At 37.4% G+C, this 15,600-nt stretch overlaps 1 protein-coding gene across 13 annotated transcripts in view; it reads right to left on the bottom strand.

Annotated features, from left to right (window-relative positions):
* Window positions 1-15,600, bottom strand: part of LOC126916134 (uncharacterized) — a 74,311-nt gene that overhangs the window by 25,338 nt on the left and 33,373 nt on the right. The gene's annotated exons all lie outside the window — the stretch shown is intronic.

Consider the following 15,600-nt stretch of genomic DNA (forward strand, 5'->3'; position numbering starts at 1 on the left):
AATACTACAGAATATTATAGATATTACGTAAGAACTTATAAAACTCTTTGAAATTACATAAAGTGTAGGTGTAAAGTACTAAGAATAAATATGTAACATTTCTGCTATGAATAAAGTTACCTACTTATATAATATTTTTATAGTACAATAATTTTGATAGAACTTTTGCTCTCTTTTGAAAAATTTTAGTATAAGAGAAGTAAATAAATGTTGAAATAAATTTCATGATATTAGATTGAATATTAGATTTAGAATAGTCATATATATATATATATATTTAATATTGAATAAATGTAAATATGTGAGATATGTAGTTTCGAAGCATATGCAACGTTAGAAATTATACAGAATTAAAGACACGAATCGATGGCTCAACACATCATGGTCAAACGACGCCAGGGAAGTAATCAAGGCCGACTGAAATATCCAATACGCACTCATCGGAAAGCACTACTCGGGAGAATAACCGTTTAAAAGCGTTTTCCAATGTCACGGAGCTTGCGTGCTAGGGCGGATGAGCGCGCGGAAAATGATCGATCAATTTTCCTGCTGGAAATGCGGGGGCGTAGCTTCGGTAGAATGAGGCAACCTCATAGGATACCTGCGTTGAAGGCCAAATGAAAGGTAGAATGAAATCGTCGATTGTGATTCCCGTGTGGGAAGCGCATGGAAGTCAAGCGATTTTAAATAAGGTCAGATGGTTCTTTGTGGTTTATGTTTTTATATAAACCCTGCAGCGAAACTGAACAATAAAATAATGTTTTCTCTATGTAACTATGTATGCTGGCATGATTGTTTCCTCGTAATTTTTAAAATAGTTTGTTCGCATATAGGAACTCGAATATCTACATATAATTAATGAACAAATATCTGATTAATACAAGATAACATTTAAATCGAACTTGTTGATCATTTGTGTCTTTTGTAGAGATACTTAAAGACTTTAGATACTTGAAATATAGCTACGCCCAGTTGCATGAAGCAATCTGTATCATATCTGTAGAGGTTAAAAGTTAACATTTCCTTCCAAAAAAGCAAGATACATATCTAAATCGTACAGACAACATAAAACTATCTCTCACTATGTATGGTATAAATAAACCACTCGCTGTGGTATAAATAAATGAATAAATAAATAAATAAATATATATATATGATTTACAGTCAATAAAATTAGATACATACAGACCTGTAATGCTAATTCTTCGATGTAATCTTTTAACATTTCTTCAGTTGTTAACGTGTCAAACAAGCTAACAATCCTTTCAAAATCGATCATGGTCTTTAACCTTAACTCGGCTGAAGCTCTCTCCAGTCATACGACTACGCTCGTACGATCGATATGACACGTGAACACGGTTGTATGTTAACTCGGCCATTAGCATTGCCAATGTCTCGTCGTATTTCAATGAATTCGTTCCGAGGGATTGAAAGGTGATCTTAACGCGCCCATTGTAGAGATTTGTATAAGGCATAGGGTGTTGCAGAAGCGAAGACCAACAAACTCTACTATTCCAAAATTTCCAATCTCCTTCTTGATTTATTCTATTATTGTGGTATATTCAATATATTTTTAATATAAGAAATATTAACTTTCACCAAATTATTATTATAATGAATATGAAACTTCCAACCAAACGCTTTACTTTTACAATACCCTTCCTATTTTTCATTAACTTTAGATCCACCTTATGGTTAATTAAAAATATCGAATATCCGTCTAACTTACTTAGGGAATAATAATATAATTTCTGTGCGAGACGATACAACGTACAGAAGAAAAAGGATATATCGATGTCAATAAGGAAAAGCGTGAAAGAAACAAAGTCGAATCGAAGCAGCATGCATTCCAAGATGGCATTGTCCTGCACGCACAAGTGAAATGCATAACGACGAGCTCTGTGAATGTTCGCGTGAAATTTCCATATGGCATACAAAGACGCTAACGGGACCTAATGCCGTTGAAAAACAAAGGATAGACAGAGGAACGCGTGGCAGGCCTACGCACGTCGTGTACTCCTTTGGTTATATTAACGTTCCAACAACGGTTTACCATATGCGTGCTCATGAGAACGGAGAGCTTGCTCGAATGGCAAAAAGTTATTTTCAGCCTGCAACTTCGTCGAACAAACTAACTGGCTGAGACTCTTTCCAGTGACGATCAACTAGGTCGTTTTTGCACCATCTTTATATTTTTACGACCCAATCGTTTCGTATCAAATTCATACTGTTAAATTCGAAAAATTTTGTTTGAAAATCTTTTAAAAAGAGTAAAAATGTCCCGTTTCTTCGATGCAAGCGAAACTTCTCCGTAATTAAAGGGTTAATACAACGTATTTTACATAGATGAAAATACTAAATTAAAGACGAGGATCATAACAATTATCAATTCAAATAAGACAGAAAATTTGAAAATTCCACGTAAAGATGAGAGAGCGGAGCATCGTTCAAAAAAGGTCAAGGCAAGATGGAAGAGAACGGAAACCAGTATGCACAGATAGAAGGGGTTTTTTTCGGCCAATGTATACCTAGTTCTTAAGGGTGACCGCGACGCCCGATGGGAACGGCTTCGACCATTAACGGTCGACAGTTGCTCAATTGCAAAATGAATACCGATTATAAACCATAGTGGATATTGACGTCCATTTGCAATCGTGATCATTGCGGATGCCCAGCATGAACGCGATGAAAAATTGTATACGATCACCATATATAACGAGGGCTATATTAAGAAAGATAGAAAGAATATATCACACCCACCTAATATTTTACAACGAAAGCCAGCGCGTTAGCTAAAGTTCTTGCACGCAATAGGACGAGACGGTAGTTGGAAACGCTTCAAAGGGAAATTTAATGCGTATGTACTTTTATATAGATAGGTATATGTGCCTACGTGTCAACGCCACTACATGTCCGGACGCATTAAGTCTGTTACGTTCTCTGGGTCACTTTTGGCTCAATCTCGTTTCTCTATCGTTCGAATAAATGTCGTAAGTTTAAGAAGAATACGAAAAAATTTGTAATTTGTACGTATATATAATAAAATGTACGTAATTCCTTGTTCAAAAATGCTAAAGTTTTTCTTCGAACATTAAAGGGCTTTTGTTTGCTAAAATGAGAGCGATATTTACTTACTAGTAAAGTAAACGAGCGATTTCGAGACACGATGAAATGTCACAGTTTCTCGGTAACGCATCGTTCCTCGAAGCTGACGGAATGCTATTGGCAAGAAACGCGGGACACCCGCATTTCCGCGTCTGCGAGCAACGAGCAGCAGTGGTCAGTAAGGCTGAACCACGCTTTCCATGTGCAACAGTAAGCGTTACGTAATACGCGTTGGCTCGTTTCGAATGTCAGAATATCGGGGGCTGACACGGTGACAGACAGTAATTTCAATTACTTTACGACGTACTTTGCGCTGCGCGTCTCCGTCGTGTCTTTTTCTATTCTTACGCTCCTCGGTTGGCATCCGTGTCGGCAATTGACGCAAATTAGGGGAAAGCCACGTTAAAGACAGACGCTACATCCGCCATTAGAGCGGCCAAAGACCTCGCCGATGGCTTCTACGCCGCGGTAAGTAAGTACATGTGCATCCGCGATGCTTCGCGACGCCTGTCTTGCATTTGCGCCGCTTTGCCATCTTCTCAGGGACCATAATGTGCCGGATATGTATTGCGTACTCGAGGATGCTGCTCGCCATTGTGCTCTAAATTTGCTTCACCATCCGATCGAGGCGAATCGATTGGACGCTGATATTATCGAAGCCTTTAAAGTTGGTTTCCAAGCGTGTTTGCGAAGGTGCTGGGCACATACACGACTGCTCACAAGTATCCGAATAGTTTGGTTAATTTTTTTTTTTTTGGTAACGATGGTTGGTGAATGTTACTAAAATATACAACGTGCCTCATAGTTTAATCACCTAAACTTTGTCAATATATTCTATGGGTATAGTGGAGCAAAAAATATTATAGAGCGCACCTGTATCGATATTGTTATTAGGTTGATAGCATCAATTAAGGGCTAATGTCGCTCAGAGGTTGCGATAACTTTGTTCAAAGTCGATGCGACTAATTTTACGGTCCATTAATGCGAAAGTCTTTCCCGTTCGAGGCACGATGTAGCAATAAAGCAAGTTCGAAGCAACACGTCAAAGGGGACGAAGCGGTTCATTTCGCGAAGCGAAATCATTTCTTAGAAGCAAAGTGGATGGTAACGAGTAAACAGCCTAATGAAGTTACAGTTCGCACCGGTGCGGCGAAAGTTCAACGAACGCTTCTTTCTCCGCTTAAACATTTTGCGTTTACTCGCGTCTTATTCGGGTTTGAGAAGAAAGAATATAGTTCGTCGGATAGATGAACGATTAGGTTACGATTAGGAATATTCTACCTATAGATCATTGAAGAAAACTTTTTACATGTGTACAAAAGTAATTTAATTCTATAAGAAGAAGCTCCATGCTTTGATCTGTACAAGCAAAGTCAGAGAAAGAGAGAAATAGATGTTAGATTTTCAGACGGATAGAAACTAAAGGAAAAATTGTTTCTCCTCGTGTTTGAATCCAAGAAATTAATAGCGTGAGTCATTTGGCAGAATCACTCAAGTACCGTATTTACTTTGTAATGACGTAAGAAACTCTATACGCATATTTTGTCGATTCTGATGCAAGTCACACGCAGCCTTATTTACCCGCATATTTCACTCGCATGTATCACACAACGATAGCGTAGTAATTATGGTAAATATCAGCTTTCTATTTGCAAATACCTATGGTGATTGATCGCTGCGCAATATGCCTCAATGGATACCATATGAGGTCGCAGAAGTGTCGACAGGAAAAAATTTAATATAGCCAGGGATGTATCGAAGGCGTATCGATCGTACGTCCAACTAACGCACGAAGCAACTTTACGACCAAGTATCTTCTACGTGAGCAACATTCATTTCGAAATGCTCGAGGTCGAATCCTACAATATAAATATATATTGAGTTCAATGTAGAATTACACCGAATGACGGAAGTGTAGATATTTAAAGTGAAAATTAGATAGTAAAAATACAAAGAAATTGTTGAAGTATGTAATCTGAGAAAGTACACATTTTGTGACTATACGTTTGTAGTTAAAATTGTTAATTAAAATATTAGTTCTCAAAAATAGTAGATGTTTCGTCCGTATCGCAAAGCTACGGTTATTAAGAAAAGTCAAAGGGGAATGAAAAAATCCGTAAATTCCACCGTAATGGGGGATCAATGGCGGTGTTACGCACCCCTAGTGTATGCGACACTGCACGTGGCAACGCTAGCTGTAGTTGTAGTTGCACGTGGGCTGAAAGCCCAAGAGCGCCCACACATTACGGATTCCCATTCGGCCTTCGAGGAACATACCTACGTGGTATTCACATTTGCCACTTTCACGTGTACGTCCTGCCCACTATACCTAGCCCCTGTCATTTTATTGCTAGCATTGTACTCGGCAAGTTACAAAAAGTAATTTCGCAAAAATAGGCGAAGGAAAACGTTGTTGATGGCTTGAAAAATAAGCATAGAAACCATCTGATCTTAGAGCAGCGATTATGACAAAACAAGTATGTTTGGAAATTATGGATGTAACTCGATAAAATTAAAATACCTACTCAAATCATTCTTCGTTTCAATTTGGAATATCTCGATTTGTCTCAATTACTTGAAACGGCGCGAAATCAATATTTCCCTTAAAATCCTTGAGTAAATTTTAAAGAATATATAAACTTGGTAGCAATTTCGTTATACATAATTTGTTCAAATTTTAAAGATCTTCTAACAACTCGATCAAAGTTATACAAAATAATCTTCCTTTGTGACTTTCTCAATCATGCTTTCTCATGACTTTCAGTATGTATCTCTAACTTGCTTAGAAGATCTGCGCCAAGAACAACTCGTTAACTTCGAAATTTCATCCGTTTTTCGAACAATTCCACGGCATGATAACGTTGCACGCTAGCTGTACGTTGAAAGCTATTCAAAAGGAGCGCGTCCCTTTGTCGAAGTCGCTCTCCTCGCGAGTCGTTCCGTCAGCCGACTGCTTTCTGTATCCGATAGATTCGACCCAGTTCTTGTCCCATATTCCGGGGCTGAGCTGAGTCTTCTTCATTGAAGGGTTACGAGGTCAATTATTTAATCGGAGTTATCTTCCCAAGAATAGAATATTGCAATTGTGAAATATATAAAACTGAATGTTCGATGTCTGAAACGCAATGTAATATCCTAAGTAAGACTAAAGACACATAACCGTGATCTAAACCGTCGAACCTTTCTCTGGGTTCCTTTCACCTGACAGGTGCAGCCGCGTGTAATGGCTGATGTGTGCACGCAAGTGCAGGTGCAGAGATACGAGTCGATTCGTAGCGAGGTACGGAAAAGGCGGCATGATTTCGTTGTGGCTTACGCGAGACGAGATAAATGGCTGTTGGCTCGGCGCAGCAGCGTTTCGCAAACGAAACCGGAAATGTTGGCCCGCCTTCCGACCGGTGAGCAGTTCTGCAACATCGTCGAAGGACGAGCATACGTATTCATAGAATTGCCAGAACTTTCATGCTAGACAGTCGGAAGCTGCTTGTCCGAGCTGGCTCGTTATCGTTTCTTTTTTAGGTATCCGAGATACGAAAAGTATGCCGATTTGAGATAAATTGTCGTAGCTGACAAGAAAATTTTCTATAAGTAAAGACTGATTTAGTCACTGGTGAAAAATCTGGTGGAGGTAATAAAAAATGCATTATCGTAAAAAAAAGTACTTACATAGCGGAGGATTGCTAGATTGATCGAGGATATCTATATTTATATAAGCTATTACAAAGAAATGATCTAAGGTAGGTGGTTCTCAACCAGTTGTCAACCAGTTGTCAACCAGTATAGTACGCGAGAGGTAGTTGAATGATACGTAGATAATTTGTGCAATATACACAACGCATAAACTACACTAACCATGGAGCGTTTTCAATTATTGAAATATGTATTTATGATAAGACAAGGACATCGTTACAACGTTATAACGATGCAACTACGCAGTTGTGCAAACAAAGCAACCTTTTCTCCTTTAATTAACGAATAGAACATTCGAGCTTCGCAACACACTTTAGAAATGAATTATTGAATTTATAGAAGTAAGCACATTGCGATCTATAACAAGCTGATACACGTAATTAGAAATGTTGAAATGAATCTGACAGAAGAAATCTAGAATCATAAAGTGTCCAAGCAGAAGTCCAACGTTAGCAGGTGTTTTTGTGGGAGCCTTCGGCATTCCTAACTAGTCTGAAGTTTAATGATCTCCGTTTCGCAAGAGCAAAAGACCTACGCATGATTTGTAAGGAACATACAGAATTACTATATAAATCAAATGTATTTATCAAACTTTAAACACGGAATTTTGAAAAAAAGTTCGTTAACAAGGACAATATGATATACGACAAAAGTGATTCCGACAAATTCTATAAAATTTATTGTTACTTGTTAGAGAGAGGAATAAATTACAGACACAAAGAGAAAGACATCGATAGATTAAGAATAAAACATATCAAAAAATTAGTTTTTGTGCTAATTTATCTCCAACTTAAAATTATGTCGTTCTTACAAAATGCGATGTTCTCGTCATTATCATCATTGACGATGTATTTTCCACATGATACAAGATAGAACTCTTTGAATTCTATTTTGAACAACCTCGTCCCATTCATCGATCAATATCTCTCGCTAAAGTCTGCCTAAAACACCGACGACGACCTTTTTTTCGCTCAAAGAAATTCATGTCAGTCGCGGCAAGGTACATACAAACGTACGAAAGAGCGTTTCTAACGAGCGGAGCCACTCGTGGTCGAGCACGAAACAACTGACACTTTACTTGTGCTTTGCACGAAAATCAAGCCGGAGACCGGAGATTAACGGCGCGCGTAACGCGAATACTTCCGTGCCGACATCATCGTCCATGAACGCGTCATTCAAATAAGCTGCCTGTCACGTTTCGACTTGATAACCGTCAACTTTATTCCATTCAAAGCTTAATCTCGAGGTTCGGCGAGAAATGCTCGCACTCACACTGTCTGCATTCAGTTAGTTCACGTATTTGCCACGTGATAATCACAGGACGATCATCTTTAAGCTCATGCGTTTTGTTGTTTCTTTCATGATTTATTTAGATATTAAATATTATAGTTTTAAACGTAAGTATAGAATTAACAATTTAATGGACGATATTGCAAACAGATCTAAATGACTCCGTTAAAAAGAAACTGTATTTGTACTATCTCGTAAATACACCTACACAGCTAGCTATAGCACAGTAGAATTTGTGAAATAACGTGATAAAGCTATGATCTGATTCTTAAGAATAAGAATAAGATATTAATTATTCTTAAAAATAAGTAGGTATCTAAAAAAAAGTAGGTAAAATGATTTATCTATAAAATGTTATTTGTTGACACTGTAATTTGTTGTTTGTTGGAGTCATAAAATCATTATTACACCTAACATCATATTTGTTTTTATCCAAAAGTTAATTCTTCTATACCTGCATAACTATATCGCAGCGTACAGGACCAGAACACATACTTGTGTATGTATACATAAGTGTAAGTCCAACACCGAGTTATCCCGACTCGACTGCCAGTGTTCGCCGATCAATACGGCATGCCTGAAGAACAAAGAGATCAGAAAGGAGGGAAAGAGAAAAAGAGATAGTACAGTATTGTTAAACCAGTGGATACCAGCACTAGGATATGGCACTTGAAATCGTCGATTTCAAACTCTCTCCTATGCCAACCATTACGCCGCCAACCAACATACAAAAAATATTCTTCACTTTCGAATGCACCAGCTGCCTCTTGTAAATCGACCGTTTACCCCTTTGAATTCGATAAGATCGGCAAGCTGCTGGGAATACCCTTTTCTGAGCAACGAAAGTCAGTTTTTTTAATATCCTGGGATGAGTTCACTGAAATTCCACGGAGAGAACTATGAAGCGATTGATCACGAGCCGAGAGAGGAAGAAAGTGAAAAATGGCAGGCGTTTATTTATGAATTTTAACTCTAAATATTTTCTTTCCTTGTATCCATATTGCATATTATTATAACAGAAAGTTGGGAAAGTTTCTGTCTAAAGTTTGGTTACCTAAATACTGCACAATTGAATTAATGTTACCACTACAATTTTACAAGTCATAGGTTATAAATAGGCTACGAATGTTTATGCAAATGTATGTTTTTCTAAAAAAATGGAATGTAAGCAAGACGAATGCCTACATAAGTAGGTAGTAGTAGCTTCCAAGAGTTATTAAAGCATCGCGTTTTTGCATCCGCATAGTTAAAAAAGTTATTTGCACACGAAAATTCACTCGCGTTTATAGTCTTCTAATTAAAAAGGCTTGGATAGAAGTGATTCCACTTGTCATTACGCGTAATTTTTAGTTTTAAAACTCTCTAAAAGCATCCACTCGTATTTCTTTCTATTTCTTCAAACTTTTAGCATAGTTACAATGAAAAAGCAGGCAGTTTTCCACGCAATTTACCACAAAAGATTAAAATTTAAAGAAAGGACCGCCTCAGAATTCTTTATATCGTATCTGTATCATATTATACATCCGAGGATGCAGCTTTAATTTCTTTTTTTATTATATTGACGATTTTTCTCTTTTCCCGGTCAGCAAGCTCCCAAGGATATAAATAAAATTTTTCTTGCTCATATAAATTTAATACAATCTTTATTTCAGCAACCTCTTTTTCTTTTTTAAAAGAACTAACTCTACAAGATGACGATCAGTTTGAATAGAGGTACATAACATCAATAGAGGACATAACAAATGCGCTAAAATTGGTAACATTTAGGTAGAATACCCGTAATAACAACATTTTCAAGTCTCAATAATTTTGTTCCGACAAAAACGGATTTTTATGTGTATTTTACCTTTTTTGTGGATATTTTTGGATATTTTTAAAATTCATGATTTATGGTGCACTTAAACATTAGAGTCGATGGTTATATTTTACAAAAAAAAAAAAAAAAAAAAAAACTAAATAGAGAATCACAGTTTCTACGAATTTACAAAAAATTTTGCACGAAAATCCTGGCTCTGCTAATACTTTTTCTTGGTACGGTACATGTATAGAATTCAACAATCAGTAATTTGAGATAATCGAGTTAATATATTGAAATAGAGTTGTAAGTGTACGAACAACATCTAGCGTGCGAATTTATTTCAATCAAACGAATAATATTAGAGAAAAACCTCCCTGATATTTGGTTCCATCAAACGAGACCTTAAATCACCGGGAAGGACTCACGAAACGTCCCATTTTTCCGTGGATCGAACGAGATCGCCTCACCCTAAGCGACATCAGCTGCTTCCTATTCCTCTGCCTCTATTCTTCCCAACAGTCACAGCGAACAGTAAACGCGTAGGGTTATCGACCCGTAGCCTCGGAGGTCGAATTCCTGGCTTTTCTTCCTCTTTCCACGGAGATCACGCTACCAACGGGTCCCTCCCGTGTCACGTTGTCTCTGCTTCCGGCAGAAACAAAAATGGCTGCCGCAGATGCTCAAAGCGTCGTGAAAACGTTCGGTTGTTTGGTTCGATCCGAGGGCGGAAAAACTTACGTAATCGTTTCGACAAGAACGTAGGTAAGCAAGAAACGAGGGTAACAAAAAGGAAAAGGGGTAACAAACGAGCAGCAAGCGACGTTGGAAAAGGCGACCAAAAAAGGGAAGAAGAGAAGCTGGCAGCGGGCCAAAGTCTAGAGGGCGCCATCGAAGCGACCTCCCAGAAGGAAAGAGAAGAAATATGGAACAGAAATTAATGTTCCCTGAATCTGGATTCCTGGTTGATGCGAATAAGCGGAAAGGGATAAAAACGGAAAGAAGAATTTTTCAGGCCAGTAGATAAGTATTTTCGTATATCAACGTTGTTGCTACTGAAAGTACGTAAAGTAACGAAAGTACGTTTCTTCTATTGTTTATTCATGAACATGTATCGCCCATTACTTGCGCGCTGCGAAAACGAAGCAATCAGGCGTTATGCAACTGCAGCAGAGCTTCGTTTATGGGAACGAAATTATAGTTGCAGTTAGTGTCAGATTAACTGGACGTCTGCAGATTAAATCCACTTATACCAGATAGAAACAACATAAAGTTTAAATCAAAATATTTTTTTATAAAGTAAGGTATTAAGTGGTGACACCTATTGATGTGACCCCACCCAAAAGATCTACATATCTAGTATTACATATCTAGAAATCTTCATAAGATGCAAAATCTTAGAGCATCGAATTGTCAATCGTCTGCAAACCTTAATTAACAATGTGGAATCTAAAAAATATAGATCAGTTCAAATGTTATTTCGACGAATCTCTGAACCATCTTCTTCTTAATATCTTGCACAGATATATTCAAAAAATAGGATTCTCGAAACGAAAAATCGAGGGCACAAGTTCGTTCAACGCAATTACAAGCATCGCTTAAAATACACGGACCACCGAAGTGGCTCGATCCACGTTAGTGTGAAGCCTTATGCAAGGATGATAATTTCTTCTCGCTCTGTTTATAACGTTCACCGAACATCGATCGATCGAGAACTGCGTGATGGACTAGAAACATCCACTTTTTCCCTTCGATTCAATTACCTTTGAACAACATTTTCTATTTTTCATCAAACGTGATCTCTTTCTTTGCCTCTTGTTTCGTATCGTGCCTATTCTTTCCCTGTGCTTCCATCGTGCAGAACTATGACTGAAAAAGAACGAAAAATGGGGGAGTATGAGTAGAGAAGCGCGATTGTACGCGCATCAAATAGCGTTGTTCGAACGCGGCAGACTCTGTTCAAGGGAAAGTTGTAAAAAGTGTAAAAGAGTAGACTGGTATCATTACGCGAGATTCGCTAACGCATTCAAAGAGGACGGCGCGAACGAGAATCGAACGAGTAAATTGAAATATAAGTTAGACTAATTAGAAGAAACAGTGTACGTGGTGGAAAAATAGGCGTTAAAGGCAGTTAGGACATTCGCGATTTGTTCGCGCAAACACGAGCGCGAAATGCGCGTCGGATTTCGAGAGGAAGAGTGCGAATCGTGACAAGTGAAAGTAAATGAGGTAGAGTGTAGAGTAAATGAGACTTCACACCGAGAGATGAATTCGAAAGTGTTTTCTTCAATCACTGTCGTCAGCGTAGTTGTCGTCTGCAACGAGTATACGTACGTTCGTTTGCTGCTGGTGACTGGATTTTGTTCAAATGGGGTTACGTAGTTAGTGTCTGCGAATGACGTTTGGTTATTGAAAGACTTTTTCCCTTTCGACATCATAATACGCTTAGAAAAAAATTAGAAGTAGCAAATATTAGATCTATCGAAAAATAATAAGACAATGCAATTTGCATCGCTGTCTACAATACACAGTACAATACAGTCTACAATACACTATCGCATTAAATACGCAATATTTGCCGTAAATATCATGTACGATTAAAATTAATTACACAACAAAACTAAATTTATATCCCGTTATATTTCTGCCACGCGTAACAAACGAGAAGATAAGAGGAACTTTGAAAATCACCTCGTGCGAGATATACAAGAAGAGTTTCAAAGACTAATAATTCTCTTCGTTTGTCTAATCGTCAAAGAACTTCGTGAATCGAATGATCGAAGATCGCTTCCACGATGCTCGCTCATCATCGATTATAATCTTAGCGTAACCTTATAATTACAGATCCTTATTAAAAATGTAGCTTTCATTTCCACTTCGTCCAATAATTCGAAAGTTTATTACTTCTCGTGACTATTAAAAAAATTCAAACTAAAAGAGCAGATTCTAGAAAAACTACAAGAGTTTAGCTACTTCCTTGTAACCGCAATTTCTTCAATTGTGTTGAAAATATCGAACGAGATGTAGGATATCTATAGGCGTGTTTCATCGTGTCAACGTTTAGCAAAATAGAGAATCGAATGACCGCCGATCGGTCTTATTAAATAGAGCCGATTTTAACGATGCCATCAAAACGAGCGCGACGAGAAAGTGCCGAGGTTGTCGCGGAGTAATTATATCGGGGGTTGTCCTCATAGTTGCTAGATCGATGCACCTATCTTTTTACGAGTAACAGTAATAGAGTCCGCTCCCTGACTGACGAAGCAGCGGAGCGAACAAGACGTCGTCAACTGGTTCAAACGTCGTTACTGCCTCTACTCATCAACTTTGGTCATCACCGAAGGCGTTCTTAACCTTTTCAACCACGAGTTTAAAGTTTTAAAGCTTTATTCACATCATATCTGACTCGTCGTTCGCGTAATACTTATTTAACGATGCATGTATCATTTTGTTCTATCATCCTTTGCAAATGGATTAAGTAATTTGTAATTTTATTCTATCTTTTCTTCTTTTATAAAGAAATTCGTTAAAACAATTTATCCGCAATAGAGAATTTCTACTTCCTATTACATCGGATAAGATGATCTGTCGACCCATGATAAAGGTAACTATCACCGATTTGGCGAACGTTGTACGTTCTTAATCTAAATTCCCAGCTTCGTTCACAGTCGACTTGATTAGAATCAACAGCGGAGTAAACTGTCCAGAGCAGTTCACGAATGGATCTAGGTGGACGTATTGCGCAATAATGCTCGTTTGCGCGATGCATTTTACTGCGATCAAACTGATATTTAAAGTTATGGAAAGTGTACAGAAAAATAGCGTTTGGCTTACTTTAGAATAGCATTTGTTACCCAGTTACAAATTTGTTTATGGGTTGTTTGAATAATCTTCCGATTTACGCGACTTAGTCGAATACGCACGATGTCGAAATATCTATCTTATTTTTAATTAATTAGTTGCAAGACTTGAATTTGAACATTAATTTTTAACTGGTCAACCGAATAATTAATTAACAAAGATTATTAAGATTATCAGAGTGGACAAAGTAATTAATTCATATTTTTCATAAAAATTAATAAATATACACATAGTTGCATTGTTGAAGATTTAGGTAATTGTTTGTAATACCTATCACTTTGATTTCTTTGCTACAAGTTCAATATTTTAATTGTTGATAGCTTTGATGTTAAAAAGCATATGACGCTTTACGTCTGGAAACCCCAAATTGCAATAATGTTCCTTCCTTAAATACCCTGTACGACTTCATATTGCGCATTGAACAATTGTTACTAGTTTGTTTCATACTGCGAAAAGGTCACTTCGATACAAATTCTAAAAGATTTATCTCGCGAATCCGTTCGTGCGAACAGCGGCAAAGGTACATACAGGATAAGACAAGCTATATGTCCGTAATGCTGATGTATGCCCGATACGTTGGCTGAAAGTCGCAGGTAAACGTCGAGATTGTGAAAGTTTCGCTCCGTTTCTTTGGCCAGTCGATAAGGGAAAACGGAGTTTTTATCATCGTTCGATATCAATGTAAAATTTCAGTTGAAGCGTAAACTGCAACGCGCATGTAAAATACAAATGTTATGTATCTCGCGATTATCTGACCATGCTGGCTTTAGACCACGTTTTAACAAATTTAAAAGTTTGCGCGTATTGTGAATAAATTATACACGAGTTGGGACTTGCACACACCGCTGACCTTGTTGCATTGGATATCGTTTGCCTACAAGATATCGGTCGAAGTATCATCGTCGTATGAAAATGGAAGATATACATATTGTGAGTTTCATAGTATGAAGTGAGTACAGTACAATGTTGGACAAAATTATAAATTTCGTACGTTTCTGACTTTTTCATTTGCTCATTTCTTAAAAGTGGTCGTCATCAAAATCAGCATTTGTCGTGAAAAAAAGAAATAATATCGGTTGATAATTCATAGAGATGAACCTAGTTCTGAGAACAAGATCTTCCTTTATTATATGTATAACGAGTGTATAAACGAAATGCTTTATATTAGTTGCTTTGTATCGTTGCTTTGTTCGACCAGCCTGATAAACCCTTTGATGCAGCCTTGTAAAGAGCAATTAAACTGCATTAACTCTCCCTGGCGAGATATTACTTCTTTGTAATCAATTTCACGACCACGAACCTTGAGCTATCTTCGTGTTACTTTTTATCACATATAATTCTTATACTTCTTTATCACATATACTTCTTTTTCCTAGTACCTAACACTTTACAAAATTAACAGCCGTCAAATTGTGGGATCAGCCCTCGGCGGTTTCACACTCATCTCCTGATCTAACTGATTCCGTCGACTAAAATCGCTCGTGCAATAGCATAAAATTCAATTTCCATCGTAGCAACCACAAAGAAATAAATTGCTTTCCTTTGCTGGCTGCATCTTTCGGATTCAAGCGTTCGAATGTGCCAATGCGCTGATAGCAAATGGTGAAAAATAAATTTAGACAGTCATTGTAAACAAGTGCATGATAAAACACTACAAAATAATTTGTTAAGCTACAAAACACAGCTGAAATTCTTCTTTCCCTTGACGACTCTTCTCTGTATCTCCTATCTACAGCGCCGCATTACTTTAACCATAAATAAAATTTTATATATTTTTATATATCACGTATAGCTTATACACTACCGCATCTTTAATTTTTAATTACATACTTACGAATCAAGCCAATATGATTGCTTCA

This window comes from Bombus affinis, chromosome 5 (genome assembly GCF_024516045.1).
Source record: "Bombus affinis isolate iyBomAffi1 chromosome 5, iyBomAffi1.2, whole genome shotgun sequence".
NCBI classification, from domain to species: domain Eukaryota; kingdom Metazoa; phylum Arthropoda; class Insecta; order Hymenoptera; family Apidae; genus Bombus; species Bombus affinis.